The sequence below is a fragment of the Primulina tabacum genome, chromosome 8, assembly GCF_025594145.1.
Source record: "Primulina tabacum isolate GXHZ01 chromosome 8, ASM2559414v2, whole genome shotgun sequence".
In the NCBI taxonomy this organism is placed as follows: domain Eukaryota; kingdom Viridiplantae; phylum Streptophyta; class Magnoliopsida; order Lamiales; family Gesneriaceae; genus Primulina; species Primulina tabacum.
The window spans coordinates 23,491,727-23,502,455 of record NC_134557.1 but is presented as its reverse complement, the minus strand read 5'-3'; the positions used below and the strand labels follow the sequence as shown (position 1 = coordinate 23,502,455).

Here is a 10,729-nt window from a genome sequence, read left to right as displayed (position 1 = left end):
GGTTACAAATTTTATTTTATTTTTGTACCGACTTCAAACTTAAGTCCTCAAGTTGGGACTATAGCAATACATCTCTGAATTGCTTTACATAAAAGCATATTATTTAAAAAATAAATGTTTTTATGAAGTACATAAATCTTCACAAATTCGTAAAATATGAGTGGGTGTGAAATAAAAACTTACTTTTATTTTATTTTTTTGAGTTTGAGAAATTATTTATTACAATGCAATTAAAATAGTGTAGCAGTACTTCATTTTAACCGAAAACCTCGACAGAAACACACTGAGACAAAGTTTGTTATTTGCTAAACATAATATTTTTACCTTTATTTTCCTCGTTTCTTTTATCCTCCTCAAAGTTCTCGATACTTTGCCGGTACGCACTACCCTTCCCTAATAGATCACAAGGCCTCATCTCGATATTGAAAAATTTGGGTGTAAATCAAGGGCCCGATTTGCAGTGAAAATTACTTGACTTGTGTGCAAATCTGAGTGTGTCGAATATCGGACCAATCAAAGCAAAAATCGCCTACCCACCCGGATGGTTGTGTTGGCGCTTCGTATGGTTACCTATTGATGATAATTTTTGGTCTTTCATATGGATACAATCAACCTATATAAATAGAGGTTGTGTCAAGCTCGAAAACACACCACCATAAATGTCCCTCGTTCCAACTGTTGGGATCTCGTTTTTCTCAGTCCAAATACTAGCGGAAGTTTTTAAAATTTTATTTTGACATCCAAAATTTTTTTAGACACTCGTATGGTTTAAGTAAAATAAACATACATAGGGTGTTAAAGAATATACCTTTAGTGAATTTTTCACTTCAAATATTTTGGTGTTAGCAGATATAGCTCTTGTTGAAAATCTCTACGAACTTTTTTCAAATCTCCTTCTTTAATCTTCGAATCAGGTCCACGACCGGATTACTGATTTCTTTTCTAGCTTGAACTAGAAAATTAGAAGATATTTTACGTTGAGATCAAAAGCTAGAAGCGGCACAAAAACCCTTAAAATTCTAGGAGTTGAGGCCGAAAAGTTTGGAGGCTTTTGGAGAGGGAATTTTTGAGTTCTACAAGGGATTGGTGACTAGGGTTAATAATGTCATTCCTTAATACAAAAACCCTTGACCTTCTTTCCTTAATTGAAGATTTGGTCCCTTAATTAACATTCTTGATTAAGTAGTTAGACTAGTCTTACTAGTTTAATTAATTAATCAAATTTTATTAAGAACTTTAATTATTTAATATGTTGAATTTGTACTCCTACAAGCCCATCAAATATACCTCTCACTATATATTTAATTTAATATTTAATAAACTCAACTTTTGAGTTTAATAAATTAAATTCTCATATTTTATAAATTCAAATCCTTGAATTTATTCTCTCCAAATTTTAAATATCATAAATTCAACTATCTCATAAATTCAACCCCTTGAATTTATTTTCTCAAAATTTAATTATCGTAAATTTAACTCCTTGAATTTACTATATTATAATTTTATATAAATTCAACTCCTTGAATTTATTTTCTCTCAAAGAGAACAAATGATCCAGTGCTTGTGTGACCCTCAATGGTTCAGGGATACAGCTAGCCATGGGTTCACAACTCTTTGTGATTCAGGACATTTTCCTTTATTCAGGCTTACCCAATTTGCCCAATTTCATGCACCAACATTTAGTCATGAGAATGTCAGAAATCATTTTCTGATTAAACCCATCAAATCATGGTAATAGCGTCTAGTAGAATCGCCCCATGATTCCCTATGTATCATTGATAGTTCCTACAAGAACCAGTCGATTATGATTAACGTATAGCACGGTCCATTCATCTCATATATCCCGATCGAATCTGCAACCATTGGTTCATCGAGGTTTGCATATTATATTCGATAGATATGTGATACAATCATGAAATATTCATGGTGTCATCGCATGACCAAATAGAGAACTCTTTCCTAATGTACATCATATACTATGGCCAGAGATTTCATACACTATTATTTCGTTAGATCACATAGGATATCCACACCCATAGGTGCGCGGTGAATCTCTGACTACAATGCACTGGCTCCTACACATTTTTCAATTGCACCCAAACTCGCAATCTTGTGACCCTCGTGGAATCGGTAAACGAGTTAAAGCACAATCCTAGTATGTAAAGTCTCAGTGTTGTCCTGTGTTGTAAGGACTAATCATGTACAATCACAACCACAGACTTTTCCATTCGATGAATGATAACCACTTGAAAAGTCCGAGGGAGGGTTGTTCTTGTACAATCATCGTATGACTACCCATCCGTATGATTGGACATCTCTGTGCCCTTACCATGAAACACAGTACACAACATCACAGATGTTAGTCTCAAACTCAAGCGGCCTCTATCCTTATTTTAGGCGGCTGAATCGACTAGGAAATAATTTAGAATATACAGTATTTACAAATGAGTTTCAAAATCGAATTACGATTCATTTTTGTTAAAGTATAATCAAGGACTTTATCTGTGTTGATTGCATGAGTATACAGATAAAGTAAAATGAAACCATAAAAAAAATAAATTATATTAAAATAAAGATTTTTTATTACACTTGAGTCAATAAATTCCCTAGTCAACCGTTAGTTTGTAGGACATCTATTATAACACCTACTTTTTTCCATTTGCCTACACCATGTGCAATCTACTTGTGGTTCTGCGTGATCTTCTGATAAAAGTTCAGGTACTAATTTTGTTCGTCAATGTGGTGATTTATGCAAAATCGTTACATGTTTGTCTGTTTTATCTTGGAAAATAGACTTTCGGCTTAATCCTCGAAGCACATACCGAAGGGAACGAATCTGTTTTAAAAAATTTATACTTGTTACAATCGGTTTGATTTATTGTTTTCTTGTTGTTATTATGAAAATGATTTTATACTTTATATTTATTATGTAGTGATTCATCATGCTCAAAATTGAGCCGATCGTTAGAACTTTATCTTTATGTATACGAGCTATTCTTTTTTTTTTTTTCTGATTTCCTATTCTAGGTGGAGGGGAGGTCTCGATCTTGGGACCTATTACAAGGGGAAAGGCGAGCTTACCAACGGGGCAAAGTGGCAAACAGCCCGAGCTCAGCTATTCTTATTTTCACTTTAAGCATTTTGGCTAATAGTACATTCATAATCTGATTATTTTTCATTTAAAATTTCATTCATTTCCTTCTTCTCTTATGTGCGTATTAATCCAATAACGAGATCAGGAGGAAAAAGTTTTGAAGTGGGATTCTTGGAACTGGACTTCGCGTTGCGTTTTCCTGAAATCACATTAACAAGAATCTGTTTCTTTTCTTCACAGTTTTAGAAAGAACATTTGCTGTTTGCGTTCATTTCACTGGCTTTGGCATCGTATTCTTCTGTCAAAATCAATCCTTAGACTCTCTTTGTTTTGTGGGAGGGGAAAAGGCCAAGAACTTGTAGAAGGAAAGCTAATAAAGTTTTGATCTTTTTCTAAATTTGATAGAGTCAAGAAGGTTCCTTGTGCATGAACTGGTGACACAATGATAGATGGAAACTCAAAGAAAATCAAGGTTTGATATTACGTTGGAAAATGAAAATGCATTAATGATCTTCAATGGAATCTTCCATTTCTATGCAGTTTTGCTTTCATGATTTCTGAATCTTGTGTTTTTTGATCAAGATTTCATGGCCCAAGAATCTAGCCAAGAAATGGTTCGGTGTCAAGATGTGAGGACCGAAAATTTTTTAAAGATACAGTTAACAATTGTAAGGAAATTTGTAGGATAATAAGATATGCACCTTGGGAAATTAATTGTTGGAAATCTTTTTACCAAGTCAATAATACCTACACTAAGGTATGCTAATCTTCGAAAATTGGAAAGAATATTTGCATGATTGGAGTATCATACAAAGTAAAAGAGTTGAGGCATGATAATTGCTAGAGATTTCGAAAATCCCTCCTAGATTAATTTTCCTAGTTATGGTGATGGATAGATACTAGTGTGATTGGGAAATATATCATCCAAGATGGCTCAAAATCCTTCCCACCTAGCAACCTAATTTTCGAAAATATTGAGGGGCAAGGGATTAAGGAATGAATCTCATAAATTGGTAACAAAATAAACTCACCATGGAATGATTTTCTGAGGAAAAAAAATCGTGTGAATCTTGAGTGCAAATATATGGGATTTTGATGCCATATTCAATTCCACTCCCCTCAATTATAAATAGGTCATCCCCTCACTCCACAAGACACCACAATTTCGAAATCCCCTTTGTTGAAATCTCGAAATTTTCAGCAATCCCCTAGCCAAAACTCTGCCCGAATATCGTCCCAACATTAGCCTAAAAATCGAAGCCGAAGCGCCGTCTGAGCAAGAAGGAGAAGCAATCCAATTCTCGAAGCCAAACACCTACGTTCCTAGCATAAATACATACTGTAAGTGGGCTGTTTTTAAAACTCAAAGTTTCGAATTTTATGCATATGTGAATTTTTCGGTTTTTGAAAATACACTCGAGTACAATATTCTTTCTACTCTTTTCGTGTAATTGTCATACGATTTCAAAAGCACTGTGAGGAGTCGACTGTATACGGGAGGGAATCCCAACCACGACGTACCCTTACGCGGTGGGGGACATAACCGCTATACGGCCTCGCCCCCTTAGAGGAGTAAAAATTAGGGACTGACGTCAGTAAACCGTAGAAAGTAGATGAGTCGCAGTGCTGTGTCAAAGTTATGCATGTTTATGAAGTATGTATGCAAGTCATGTTTTATTCTCGAAATTTATGCATGTTGTCTTTATTGTGCTCGATTTTCCCCCATTTACTGAGTATTCCCAAATACTCACCCCCTTACAACCCTTCCCAGATAAGCCCGAAGAAGAACTCGAGGATGAGGAGTCCGAACAGTTCTGGGGATGATGAACGTTCAAGGAATACAGTTTAAGTTATTACTAAGTAGATTTACGTTTCCGCATTAAAACTATGTCGTCTTATTTATTTTAAAAATTGTAAAGACAATGGTTATTTAATTTAAGATTATGATATATAAACTGGTTCGGTTTATACTGTGCTACAAGAGGCTTGTTGTTGCGATTGTGTGATTGTTAAACAACATCGGTGTCATTCCCGAGTTTCGGGGCGTGACAAGGACAAAGCATAATATTTTCATGCTGACGATATCATTGATAGAGGTACTTTGATCCCTCAAAATGGAAATTTGGATTCTGAAGAAATAGAATATTGCATCTTGTGATATTAATTACAGACTTTTGCTTTCAACTGGCATTAGTAACTGATTGTTTACTCAAAAGCATTAGAAAAGCAAAGATTTTCGATATCTACAATCTGCTGAGATCTAAGTCTTATTTTCTTTTTTGTTCGAAAGATTCGTGTTGGATAAAAACGGCTCTTCTGCTTCTATATTGAACGGAACAGTTTTAAAAGCATTCATCAACTTTCATGTTTCAGCTTTTTCGGGAGTTGATGAAGAACAGAGGAACAACATCTCGGAGAGGGGGACATTCAATATCAGGATGAGCAAAACAGGTTCAGTTCATACATTTGATTTTTTATGCAAATTATTTAATCAAATAATGTTGAAACCGAAACCATAACCAATGGCTCTGGTTCCATATTTGGACTTACCGATCTCGAAAAGGTTTGGATCAACCAGTCCTTTAAGCATGTCTGATTCCTTCCATTTTCTTAAATCTAATGCCTCTGTTACCAATTGAAATGGCAGAGAAATCATTCAAACGAAATAAGATCGAATGTGATGCTTCCCATATTAAAGATTTGAACAACTACAGGTTTGTGCTTCATTTTCACTTTATAGTCTAAAATTTATCTAGTATTCTAAAATTCACATGTGGAATAGGATCTTGGTAGCAATATGGTGTTAGAGTATATGTCCTGCAAGCCAACTGTTGGCTAAGGATTTTATTGACTCAATTGTAATTAACAATCTTTATTTTAATATAATTCATTATTTCATGGTTCGTTATTTCTTTATCTGTATATCCACGTTATCAAACATAGATAAAGACCTTGATTATACTTTAATACAAATGAATCGTAATTCGATGTTGAAATTCGTTTGTAAACACTGTATGATATAAATTCGTTCCTAGTCGATTCAGCCGCCTAAAACATGGATAAAGGTCGCTTGAGCTCGAGACTAGCATCTGTGATGTTGTGTCTGCGTTTCTTGGTAAGGGCATAGAGATGTCCAAACATGCAGATGGGTAGTCATATGATGATTATACCGAACAACCCTCCCTCGGACTTTCCAAGTGGTTATCATTCATCGAAAGGATAAGTCCGTGGTTATGATTGTACAACATTAGTCCTTATGACCGGGGACAACACTGAGGCTCTATATGCTAGGGCTGTACTTTAACTCGTTTACCGGCTCCATGAGAGTCATCAGGTGGCGAGGTTGGGTATAGTTGCGACACATATAGAAGCCAGTGCATTGTAGTCGGGGATTCACCGCACACCTACTGGTGTGGATATCCTATGTGATCTGATGTAATAATAGTGCATGGAATCTCTGGCCAGAGTATGAGATGTACGTTGGAGAAAGAGTTCTCCAATAGTACATGCGATGCCACTATTATAGTTGTCACATAGTGATCGAATTAATATGCAACCCTCGATGAACCAATGGTTGCAGATTCGATCGGGATATATGAGATGAAGGGACCGTACTGTACGTTAATCATAATCGACTGGTTCTTGCAGGCACTATCAATGATATATGGGGGATCATGGGGCGATGTTACTAGACACTCTTACCATGATCCGATGGGTGCAATCAGAAATGAGTTCTGACATTCTTGATCAAGGTGTTGATGAAAAGAATGGGGCTAACTAGGGTAAGCCCCAGATAAATGATTATGTCCTGAATCACAAAGAGTTGTGAACCCACGGCTAGCTATATCCCCGAACCGTTGAGGGTCACACAAACACTGAATCGTTTGTTACCGTTGAGAGAATAAATTCAAGAAGTTGAATTTATATTATATAGTAAATTCAAGGAGTTGAATTTATGATAATTAAATTTTGAGAGAATAAATTCAAGGAGTTGAATTTATAAAATTTGAGAATTTAATTTATTAAACTCAATTGTTGGGTTTATTAGATATTAAATTTTGGAGGTGATATAAAATCAAGGAGTTGAATTTATAAGTTAAATAATAAATTCAAATGTTGAATTTATAATGAATTTAATTAATTAAGCTCAAAAGTTGAGTTGATTAAATATTAAATTAAAATTGGTGGGAAATATATTTAATGGACTTGTAGGAGTACAAGTCCAACATACTTAATAATTAAATTTTAATGTACTTTGATTAAATTAATTAAACTAGTTGTACTAGTCCAATTAATTAATCAAACCCATTAATGTTAATTATATGTATTAGGTCATGGGTTAATTATAAATAGTTGTTGAGAAGCCATAACTCTAGCCACCACTAATTGAGAAATTCGAAAATCCCTCTTCCCAAAACCTAAAAGTTTCGGCCACCTTCTTGAAGGAAAAATGTTGAGCCGTCTCTCAAACCTTGATCTCCAACGCAAAACTTCTCCCAATTTTCTAGTGCAAATTGGAAGAGGAATAGATCATCCAGTCATGGACCTGATTAGAAAAAAGAAAGGAGTCTCTTGAAGAAAGTTCGTAGGGATTCATCAAGTGCTAGATCTGTCATATCGGATCAGTTGGTGTCAAATAATTTAATCACCAAAGGTATAAAATTCTTATGTCCTCTGAATGTTGATTCAATAAACCATACGAGTGCCCAAACAAAACCTATTTTGATTATCAAAATAAAAATTTAAAATTTTAAACTTCCGTTGCGTTTGGGCGCGTAGAAAACCGAGATCCACACATGGAATGTAGCTGGAAAATCTCCACATAATTATTTAATTCTTGAAGAGTGGCTACACACCTCTCCTCCTGCTGATATCTATGGTCAATTAATCAATCGTAAGTTCAAACTTCTTTTAGATCTTTGTATATTAATGATACATGTTGGTCTCTTTATCAATTTTTAAGGTTTCAAGAAATTGTTCCTTTAAATGCTGGTAATGTTTTGGGCACTGAAGACAGAGGCCCTGCTAGGAAATGGATATCACTTGTTCGAAAAACCTTGAACAGTCTCCTTGGCAGGAACGATAGTTGTTGTACACCGTCCTCGGTTCTTTATCCGACCACTGAAATTGATTATGACTTGGAAGGATTGAATAGAGAAAACGCTTCCACCTTCCTCTACCGTCGATCTTTTCATTCATTAAGTCATAGCATGAGACTAGTGGAAAATGGCATTTTGATGCCACATCCTAGAGTTGATCGTCGATTTAGTGTATGCAATAATGCGAACTACGTGCATAGACAATGTGACAATTATGATCCATTTGTCCAATGGGAAGGCTTCAATGATTATGAAAATGAGTTAGTTGAATTACCTTGTGCACATGCCTATTCATCTGTCGCATACGGTGGTTTTGTTTCCGTGGACGATAAAGGCCGAAATTCTGGGAAATCGAGGTATTGTTTAATTCCAAATAAGAAAATGGTTGGGATTTTCCTCTCAGTATGGATAAAGAGGGATCTGAAGGAAGCTGTAAAAAATATTAAGGTATCTTGCGTAGGCAGAGGGCTGATGGGCTATCTTGGAAATAAGGTATGATTCTGTATAATTTGAATTAACAAGTTGAGAGAAAACTTGTATGTAAACCGGTATTGAAATTTTCAGGGTTCAATTTCAATCAGCATGTCTTTGCACCAAACTAGCTTCTGCTTTGTTTGTAGTCATTTAACCTCTGGAGAGAAAGATGGGGATGAGCAACGTAGGAACTCTGATGTCATGGAAATTTCGAGGAAAACAAGGTTTCCACGCACTCATAGAAAGGGAGATGATAACACCCCTCAAACCATACTCGATCCCGAGTATATTCATCAAACACTTCTATGGACTCTCCTGCATTTGACTATGCTTCGAATGTATCTTTTCAACAGATTCTCCAATTTTTGTTACTTGCAGTCGAATTATATGGCTTGGTGATTTGAACTACCGAATAGCTCTTTTGTATCGATGCGCAAAGGCTTTTTTGGAAAATGATCAGGCAAGCAAATAGATTCTCTCTCAAAAGCTTTTCTTTCTACATTTAAATCCATGGCACAGTCAATAATTATACTCCTTTATTTAAAGCAGCTCTAGATAGAGCAGAGACAGAGACGTGTTTTTCCTGGATGGAACGAAGGGAAAATATATTTCCCTCCGACATACAAGTATTCAAATAATTCAGAGAGATACGCTGGGGAGAACAGGCACCCAAGAGAGAAACGGTAGACACCTGCATGGTAACTCCTCCAGAAAAAATAATACGTGTAAACTTCACTTGACTATGTCATTGTCTGGCCATCTATACTTCCAGAATGAAACTTTTTCGAGATGACTAAATTTCTTGTGTTCATTAAGGTGTGATGTATATTATGGCATGGTCGTGGCCTCCAACAGCTGTCATATGTTCGTGGGGAGTCCAGATTTTCGAATCATAGCCCATTATACAGTGTATTTCTGGCAGAAGTTGAGTCTATTAACCATCGTCGAATCAAGAAAAGCACGAGTCATATGAGTGCTCGAATTGAGGTTGAAGAGTTGATTCCTTACACACATGGATATGAACCATACGTCCATCCAAGCTTCATATGAGGAAAGGATCAACAGTTGAATACCTCCTTGTTCGTTCGCTGACACGAGGAAATGGGGCAACAAAGCTGGTGAGTTTGTTGACATATTATAAAGATGACTCGAATTGCTTCTCGTTTTGCTTGGTTTTAACATGTGCTTGGTGCATAATTTTTACAGGCAGTAGTTGCTGTATCTCGGAACAAGATTACATGGATCGAATCATAGTGGTTTTTCCTGTACTAATGACAAGGTAATTTGCTGTCTTTTTCTTTCCGTTTCCTTACTCTTGTACATCAAACTTACCTCTTACCCATCCAATTGTTCCATTATGTTTCGATGCCTTTGCAGGTTGGAATTGTAAAAGAAGCTAACTTAAAGCCAATACGAGAGCAAATTTGATGCACTCTCTTAAACACGAATGAATAACGAATCCACGCCAAATTGTATAGAATTCTTCCTTATGAAATAACGGGTTCCCTTCTACATTTACCTCAAGTTGAAACATTCAAGCTGGCAGCGACAATACTACCAAAACTGTTGGTAATATTTTAGCGACTTTCAATAATGTGTTTCATTACTAATATTTTATTTATGATCAGAAAAACTGTGGTGTAAATTGGTTTTCCTTCTAATACATTGTAGGTCGCATAAGTTGTTAACTAAAGCAGCTTAGGTTGTAAACAAATTGTTGATCAAGCTTGTGTCACCTTTGCTCTTGTTTTTGTAGGCTTGGTGCCATAAGTCCTTAATTATATTTTATTAGTTCTCCATATATTGACATGCACGATACGTTTCCTTTTTTAAGGTCAAGATTTGGGGGTGTTTCTTCTTAACTTGGTAAAAAAATCTGGACACTAAATGTTACTCCAACTTCAGTCAGTAAACACATATGCAGAATTTCTATAACATGCTTCAGCCTCATGTAAAGAAACAAGGTTTTCCGTAGGACTAGTTATCACCAAACAATGAGAAGAGTTCGAGTATTAATTTGTATTGGAAGACAACATATCAAACTAAATATAAGTGGAAGAGG

The 10,729-nt window shown here is 35.6% G+C and overlaps 1 pseudogene; it reads left to right on the top strand.

Moving 5' to 3' along the window:
- The first annotated feature begins 5,734 nt into the window (after positions 1-5,734).
- On the top strand, positions 5,735-10,221 carry LOC142554648 (type I inositol polyphosphate 5-phosphatase 4-like; annotated as a pseudogene).
- Positions 10,222-10,729: the final 508 nt, after the last annotated feature.